Source organism: Pteropus vampyrus, unplaced genomic scaffold, assembly GCF_000151845.1.
Source record: "Pteropus vampyrus isolate Shadow unplaced genomic scaffold, Pvam_2.0 Scaffold98, whole genome shotgun sequence".
NCBI lineage: Eukaryota > Metazoa > Chordata > Mammalia > Chiroptera > Pteropodidae > Pteropus > Pteropus vampyrus.
In genome coordinates this window covers 2,976,271-2,985,352 of record NW_011888879.1, presented here as the reverse complement: position 1 = coordinate 2,985,352, position 9,082 = coordinate 2,976,271, and the positions used below count along the sequence as shown (strand labels likewise).

Below are 9,082 nucleotides of genomic sequence, written 5' to 3'. Positions count from 1 at the left end.
TAACAGCTTCCTTCAATTCTTGATTTCCACTTATCTCATTATTACTTCTCTCCTTTCTTGGTATAAATCACATTTTATTAATTCCTGGCCCTGGGAGTTAAGTTATCCATATAACAAATGTAAAAGTGAATTCATTAGAAAGTGCATTTTAACAAATTCATCAAGTACTATGTATGATATGTAAATATGTTAACGTTTGAGAAGATTTTTATCATATAAGAGAGGACCCTTGACATAAGCAAGCCCAATCAGGGTCTTCCGTCAGAATCGATATATGTATTTTAGGGAGAGGGGCTGCCTTTTTTTAGATCTTAAGCCTTAAGGATTTGAGCTTGGAAATGTGAGGGCCATCTTTCATGTTACATAGGAAAAGCCAGAGAGAAAGTGTACCCAGACCTCACAAGGGGGGCGGATTACGAGATGCAGCAAGACAGACCCAGAACATGACTTGAGTTCCTGCCCTGCCTGAAGTCAGAACCATCTGTGAAATTCTCAGTTAAATGAGTCAATAAATTCTCTTTTTTGCTTAAACTATTTTGAGTTGAGTGACTGTTGTTTGAAACAGAGAGTTCTGAAATATATACTATAGCAATATCAGCCATCAAGTATCAAATACCAAAAGAAACATACATCTACCATTCCGGAGCATGAGCATCGTGCAAAAGACATTTAATTTAATTTCCGGTCTACTTCTGAAGCTCTGTAGAGGAGGTGGTCAATGGGCGAATGGGTAAACATCATATCTCATTGTCAGGAAGAACACTCTTCTTTCAGATCATGCTAGTTTCCCCTTCGGTTCTTTTCCAAGTATCTCCCAAACCCGGATTTCTGACTAGTTAATAAACTGTCTCCAGCTGTTTCCCTTGTTGTGCAAATTTCAACAGAAGGAGGAAAATCAATTAGCATGCACCTGAATGCATTTAGACAAGACTTTTATGCGGCTTTTTACTATAAAAATATGAGCAGCCCTACAAAAATAAATCAACTGCCTTTGGGAATACGAGACTGGAAATGAGGGACTTTCTCTTCACTGGGTTAACAGGATTGGATGGGCTAAGTGATCACAGTTATAGATAACTGCTAAAGAGAAGTTTCCTACAGAAATCAGTTATATAGTGTCGATACGAGTTTTTATTCTCTGGAAAGACCAAGGATAAAATGCCACTTTGCTACATGAACACATGGGGCAGAAGGAAATGATTACTCTTAATCCTCTTGAAGGACCAATTAATTTTCAATGGGTTCTACTCCGTTTTATCTCTAGTACTTCGTGTAGGCAATATTGGGAACAATATGTTTGCTCTTATAGTCTTATCAGGAATGTGAGACTAAGGCAAAGTGGAGAATTCAACATTTAATGGATGAGTCCTCAGAACCTTTATCTCTTTTATCTGAGCTGTAAATATGTCTTATGATAAACAAGATACAACGCTTATTTAAAGTCCAAACTAAAAACACCCTTTCCTCCAAACAAAATGCAATGGAAACGTTGCATTAAAACAAGCCCTGTGTTTTTCTGTATGTGTGCCTTTGTCATATCTTCAGCTCATGTCATGGTTTTTGCCCTCCCTCCTATTTCTGAAGCATACAAAATGTTTCTTGTCTTAATAACTGTACATCCTAATGCATATCACTGATTAGCATTTACCATTCCCAGTCAAATAACAATCCTAGTAGCTAACTTCTACATAGTGCTAAGTGTGGTTGTGATTGTTTTGCCCATATTAATTCACTTAATCTTCAGAATAATCCTATGAGGCAAATAGTACCATCATCCCCATTTTACAGAGGAGGAAAGAGAAGCATAGTCACTTGGCCAAGATCACATAGTGACTAAGGGGCAAAGCTGCAGTCTAAGCCATGCTATACTGACTGTCTAGCACATTTTCACAGAAAACTATTCCATTTTTAAAAGAAAATTTGGCAAAGCTGTTACATAACATAGATTAACATGAACACACACAATTTATTCTCCTCACAAAACTCAATTCGAAAGCCCCTTTCTTAATGCTAACCCTCAGATTCCTCTCCTACAGAACCCCAGATCCCACATGGAAATAACCTATGAACGTCTATATAATTTTGTACTTTTAAGAAGACTTATCTCAGAAGTCCTTGGATTGTAGTTGCATATATGATAATTGTGTATATACACATACACATATATAATTGTATATGATTATAATTGTGTATATGCTTTATAATTGTGTATATGTATATATAATTGTATATATTATAATTGTGGAATGCATTCTCAATAATCACTTGTTAGTTGTATTAATTAATACTTTAGGTCAAAATTGCCTTCACCTGAAGCATAGAGTCCGAAAAGTCTCAAATCTTTTGAGAAAAAGAGAAGGGTGATGATGATAACGATGATAATGATAATAATGAATAAAAATGGTAGGTATACAGAGAGAAAGAATGAATCTAGTACTGGGCAGTTCTGTAGAAAATAACTGTTTCCCAAAATAATTTTGATAATTAATTCAATTTTCTTACAAATATCCACTACCAATATCTACATAGCCATCTCAATATTGTTCATTTACACTATAAGGACAAATGCGGCTTCTTCCAATCTCATATTGAGAAAATTTAAGCTAAAATAATAAGACAGTATATTTAAAGCTTCCTGTGATCAATGGGAACACAAGGTGCCAGTGCATTCATTCTTATTGCATATTTCTTATTGCATATTTTGAATAACAACAGCAAGAAGTAAACACGACGACAATTTCTAAACACCAATAATTATCTCTCTAATTTTCTAATGACTTAGCGTGTAACCTCAGAAAAACGCCAATGATATTTTCTATCACCTTTCTCGGAGATGGCACAGTGATGAAAAACGTGGTCTCCAGCATTAAATCTTTGGACTCAGCTCTGGGCAGCCTCAGGTCAGTCCCTTGATTCTCTGGTGCCTCTCCTGTAAGACAGTTATGACAGTTTCTATTTCACAGAGCTGCTGTGACATGCTAAGCCCTGAGAAGAGTAAGTTACATATAGAAAGCAAAAGCAGGGTGTCGAGTACTATTTTAAGGGTATTTTATTGACAATATTCATATCTCCCTAACATTATCCAGTCATCAAGAAAAACCATTTAAAACCTACTTGTACCACAGAACACGCATGCTTGAGGAAAGATGTTGCCCATTTGGTCATGTTTTCAAGATGATCTCTTAGTCTTTTATTTCTCTGTGAGCATTGCTAAGAAGGAAATGGCAATGATAATTATTTACTTTTTGATGTAATTATTCTGTTCTGAATTCATATTTTTATGTAGACTGTTATTTGCCACACCAGGTCTTTCATCAATATAACTATCATGTTTAATATCCTATTAGTATCCTGATGTAATGCATTTAAGACAGGCACGGTCATTTGTTTTGGTATTTCGAGGCAAGGAGATAATAAAATGAACCACAGAAGAAAAATCGCACGGATTTTGATAATCTGTGACAGTAAAACAATATACTTTTTAATTTCCGAAAGGCTGTGTATTTTCAATTTAATTCATTCCTCCTGAGACTCTTAATGTGATACAATTTGCATATCCATTGTTGCATCTCAAAGGATTAATTGGTTACTTCAAATAAATTTGGTGGATTTTCTAATGAATTGTCCCAAGTGGTGGGGGTGGCGGGGGGGGGGGGGCGGTGAGAGGGGCGGGAAACACAGTAATGAAAATGAACTACAGCCCACACAAAAAGTTTCTAAAAGAACGCTCATGCTTAATGGAAAGTAATCTGATTTTAAAAGAAATGAGCCTTATTTTGGAGGAGACTCTCTCCCCCACTCAGTCCCAGGATGTTTAATTCTTCTCTGTGTCAACTCAGATGCTAAGGGAACTCTCAAAGGCTAGCAGGACCTCACAAAAGGTCTGGATCAAGCTGTCGTATGACTCATACCTTGACCTTAGTTGTCAACTAGTTAAACACAGATTTTTAATTTGGATTATAGCCAAGTACAAAGCTGTATGCCAAAATTATGTTAAAGATTTCTAACCATTTCTAACCATTTCTAACCATTTCTAACCTGATTTCAAACCATTCTAACTCAGTAGTTTCCCAGTAGTTTCACGTTTCCTGATAGGTCAACACTTTCCTTCTTGGAAACCTGAATTTTTTACCTATGCGTTTCACTGCACGAGTTACCAATGATGCTTCACTTTTTCTTCCTTTGACACTGAGAAAGTTTGAACTTCCTTACCGAAACTTTAATGAGATTTTACAAATATCAAATCACCTTGTATTCATCAAGAAAATAAGTGCATATTTGAATTGAGATTCTTCATAACTTTGTTAATTAATGGGTAATACTCATTTTCTCTCTTCTTAATCAAGAAACCAAATGTAATTGCTTTTGCTGTAATTATCAACGTGCCATATTTCTAAGCTTTTGACAAATGATTCTATAAAGTATAAATTGATTTTGCCATCACAATGAGTAACATAAACGCTTGATCAAAATAATAACCTCTAAATTTCTGGCATTTTCATGTTCCTTCCTTGGAAAAAAAAAAAACACTAAAATTTTTCCTAGTTACGTCCTTCTCAAAAATGTGGAACCACTAAGTGAACAGATTTTTGCTCTAAAACACCTGCAAAAGTAGTTATACTCACGGTCTTCTTCCAAAGAATTTTTATCCTGTGCAGCACTATTTAGCATTTAACACATCAAAGTCATGTCAAATTTTCCAATCTTCTAATCTTCCTTTTACCAGAGGTAGGTGGAATATTGAGTGGCATCATTACAATTCTTTCCTAAATCAGAGATTCTAAGATCTGCGAATGCCATACATGTGTTAATAACTCTCCTTTACCCTTGTCTTTAATAAGAAGCTAAAATCACATCTGTACAGGCAAGCTAAGTCTCAAAAGAAGAAAAAAATTTTTTTTAAAAAAAGCTGCTTTTGTGATGCAAACAGCATGGTCTTTTGAACCAAATAGGCCAGCGTCCCTCTTCACAGGTCAGAGCTTAACTCTTTAAACCTTTGACTCTTTACCTATGAAATGTGAAATAATAACGTGAAATAATATTTAGCTTCCAAAACTATTGTGAGAATTAACTGAGATGATCCACAATAGAAGTTGGGTACCTGATAGACATTTAATAAATGACAGCTATTTGTATTCAATTGTTCCACAGACAGGATTTATCAGTTCTATCAAGGCCATTTAATTTGACTGTGTAGACAGAACAGGAGTTCAAGTGATGAAATACAGTACTACACAATACAATACAGAGAACACAATTCAGCACAATACAATACAACAAAACAAAATATAAAACCTCAGTCTCAGCTCAACCAGATCTCACACAAAACAGGAAAAGACTATTTAGAGGAAGGAAATAGTTGAGCTGATTACTTTCGAAATTGAATCCTACAGAGAGTCATTTGGATAATTATTTGTTTCAATCATACATCACAGAATTAGCAATTCAGTCATTCCACTTAGCTACTTTCCTTTCTCCCATCTCTTTCTATATTTTCCAACTTCATAGGTATGTTTACATCAAAGCCAATCAACACCGTAGGAAACATTTTCTGATGCAATGTAAGTGATTTTTGAGTTAGAATGGTTTGAAATCAGGACTGAATTCTGAATTATCCAGATTTCCTGCTTGTAGTGTCTACCTAAGCAAATGCCAGAATACTTGCTTGAATGTAATTAGAGAATAGCTACCTCCTAATTGATCACACGACTATTATGAGAGACAACAGATGGTTTATTAATCTTCTTACCTCAAGTGAATGGCGTTTTGTATATTTGTCCCATTTATCTGTTGGCGTCATGATGGTTTTCCTATCAATTTATACACACCTTCATATTTTAAAGGCATTAACATTATTTCTGTCAGGTATGTTGAAAATATTCTTCCCTGCAGTGTGCTTGGTTTTTTTATGGATGTATAGATGTTTTTGTGCTTCCACATCTAGATTTAAATTAACAAATAGCAAAATAAGAGCTTATTCTATGTCCGGCACTTTACAAGATGCTGGGGCTATAAGATGGACATGTTTGCTGTCCTTGTCCAGTTGCATTCAAGAAGGAAATCAAACCGTGAGGAATGCGCTAAACAGTCAAATAATAGAAAACTAGAAATTAATGGCTTAAGCATATGGGGTTTAAGATTAGCAGATGATTTAGAGTGAGTTCGCCCAGGCTTGGTACCGCTGAAACCTCTAGAGCAGTTGTTGTCAAGCACCCAGACTCTTTCCTCGTTCTCTTCCCTCAGCTTTAGTCAGTGGCTCTCATACTCATGATTACAAAATTGCTGCTGAGTCTCCAGACATAATATCTACATTTTATGTAGGAAATATAGAGGAGTTCTAGAAGTAGGAGGATGTCTGCATCAGGTAAGCAAGAGCCTCCCCAGAAACCATCAGCTTATGACTCATTGAGCAGATATGTATCACATCACAGCCTAGGGAAGTGAGCATTTTTATTTACCTGGACTGACGGTGCTCTGAAGGATATCAAGTTTCTTAATAAGAAAGAAGTAGTAATGGATATTAGGTGGCATCTAATAGTATCAGCCTCAGGAAGACGGTCCGCAAAAAATAAAATAAAAGACGGTCTACAAAAAATAAAATAAAATATAAAATCATTAAAATAATTATGTCATAATTAGTGCAATAAAAAAGGATAATGAAGGCTGCTATAAATACTAATAGGGAATGGAATTATATTAGATAGGATGCTCCAGGAAGGCCTCTTAAAGAGGTGACAAAGTGTGACGGGGAGGATGAGAAGGAGTCAGTCTTAGACATGATGGAAGGAAAATTACCCAGGCAGAAAGAAGAAAAAGTGCAAAGGCTCTGAAGCAGAAAAGAACTTGATTTATCCACAGAACTAAAAGAAAACGAGTGGAACTGTGAGTGCAGGGGAAAGGGCGCCAGTCACCTGACACAACTGCTTCAACTAAACAAACAAACAAACAAAACTCAGACCAAGAGTGGTTAAACAATTTGCCCATAGTCATTCTGTTAATTTTTGCCTACAGTACACAATATATTTATTTTAATCTTCAAACATGGACATGGAGGGAAGAAAAAATTATTTCTTTTTTTACAGATGAAAGTTTCCTATAGCTAAGTCAAAGCTTTAGGTCTAAATTAGAAGGAACATAAAGAGAAATGAAATGTTAACAGTGAACATGTCTGCCTCGAAGCCATATAGACATAACTATATACCTTTTCATATAACAGAATATGGATTACTCAATTACAGTGATAGAGGGAAAAGTAAGAACCAGAGAGAGTAGAAAAGAGAGGAAGAGAAGAGGAGAGAGAGAGAGGGAGAGGGAGGGAGGGAAGGAGGGAAGGGGGGGGAGGGAGAGAGAGAGAGAGAGAGAGAAAGAAAGAGAGAGAGAGAGAGAGAGAAAGAAATATAGTCTTTGCTTCAGAGTATCTAAGAAATTAAACAATTTATTTTCATATTTGCTTGCTTCCTACTCAACCTAACCCAGTTCAAGAATCGTCTAAAGCTGAACATATTAGTGAAAGAACATATTATCTTACCTTCTATGTAGTTTCACACACCTCTGCTACCAGTCACTAAAAACACTAAAGAAGAGATTGTTGACAAGTTAAATGCAAGATTATTACGAAACATGTGTCACACTTATAGTTGGTGATATCAGCTTTTATAAAACAGCTGATATTTCAATCACCGATCTAAAATGATAAGCTATTTAAGAGAAATACAATATTTATTATAATCTTAATTTTTACTAGCCCCTACTCCTCTATTGCATAATCTAGTGTCATGTCCCTCTAGAGAGTAAATCAAATTGACAATTCATAGTAAATATTGAATAAATCTTTAACGAATCATATAATAAATTTTCAGATTTTTTCCTAATGAAGTTTCTCCACAAGAGGTTAATTTAGTACCTTTATCTTATTTTCTTTTACGCAGGGTGTTCACATTCTTTATAAGTTATTGAAAAATATGTACCATAATTATGTACAGTGTAATTTGGACTATAAATTGTACTATAAAATCTATATTACTTCTAAACCTTTCTCATTAGTTAGCAATTAAATAACTTAAAATGTTAAAGCATGCCATTCTCTGTTGCTAGAGACACGAAGGGGCAGACAGTTCTGGTGTAACTATTATGACCCCTTTAGTTAGATGCATTTTAAAATTACATTAACAGAACCAAGTAGACTGATTAACCAAAGTAGAAATGAAAAATACACAAATGCAGACTATCATGAAGATATTTTTTAAAAACTGGTGTTCTTATTTCTAGCTAACTGTATTCCATTTCTATCTAGCAAACACATCTTGAACATGCTTTCACTAGTTATTTCTTGAAACACTTCCACTTGAGAAGGACAGCTGACTCATAATTTTGATAGCTTTTCCAGTTGACTATGTTGTCTACAGAGAGTTCAAGAGCCTTAACAGAATTGGATGACACCTCTTTTACAGCCATAAAAGATGAACTTACCAGATTAATATTGCAAAGAAGGAATACAATATAGATAACAAAATTTGAAGTACAAATTGCCCAGGCAATGCTAATACATCATGCCAATTCTAGTCCTTAGTTAAAGAGGACTTTATCCATGGAGAGTAAACTCTTTTGTGGTATGTCTCTCCATAGGAATAGTTATAGTCATACTCCAGCATTCTCAGTGTTAGAGATGAATTGTTTTCTTCTTCACTGACTCTACAAGAGGCTGAGCCAAAATGTTTCCTTAAATGGTTCTAGACCTAGAGAAGCTGCATATAATGATTTAACCATTATCAATTCTCCCTGGGGGGTATGATCTACATGTCCTTCCCTGCCACTCCAGACTCCTGGTACTAGACATGTCATAGAACACAGGTTCTGGGAACTTCGCTGTATTGAGCCAGCTCCATCATTTGTAGCAAAGTCTAAATATGCTGAAATAGTGGCTGGACAGTAACATGAAGAAAGTAGCATTTGAACTGTCTTCTTTTCTGTCTCATAAATCTTTAAATCATCTACATAGAGGACAAGGAACCATATTTGGACCTATTTTCCCAAAAACATATCCAAAGCACCCCAAGAAAGAGGAACCCAATCCTTCGAGCAG

At 35.4% G+C, this 9,082-nt stretch overlaps 1 long non-coding RNA gene across 1 annotated transcript; it reads right to left on the bottom strand.

The window, feature by feature from the left end:
• Positions 1-2,828: 2,828 nt before the first annotated feature.
• LOC111742630 lies at positions 2,829-7,573 on the bottom strand. Its single transcript, XR_002781396.1, has 4 exons — positions 7,529-7,573; positions 6,459-6,585; positions 5,750-5,940; positions 2,829-2,929 (listed from the first exon to the last, which is right to left on the bottom strand). It is a non-coding gene; the product is annotated as an uncharacterized LOC111742630 (long non-coding RNA).
• Between the last annotated feature and the right edge of the window lie 1,509 nt (positions 7,574-9,082).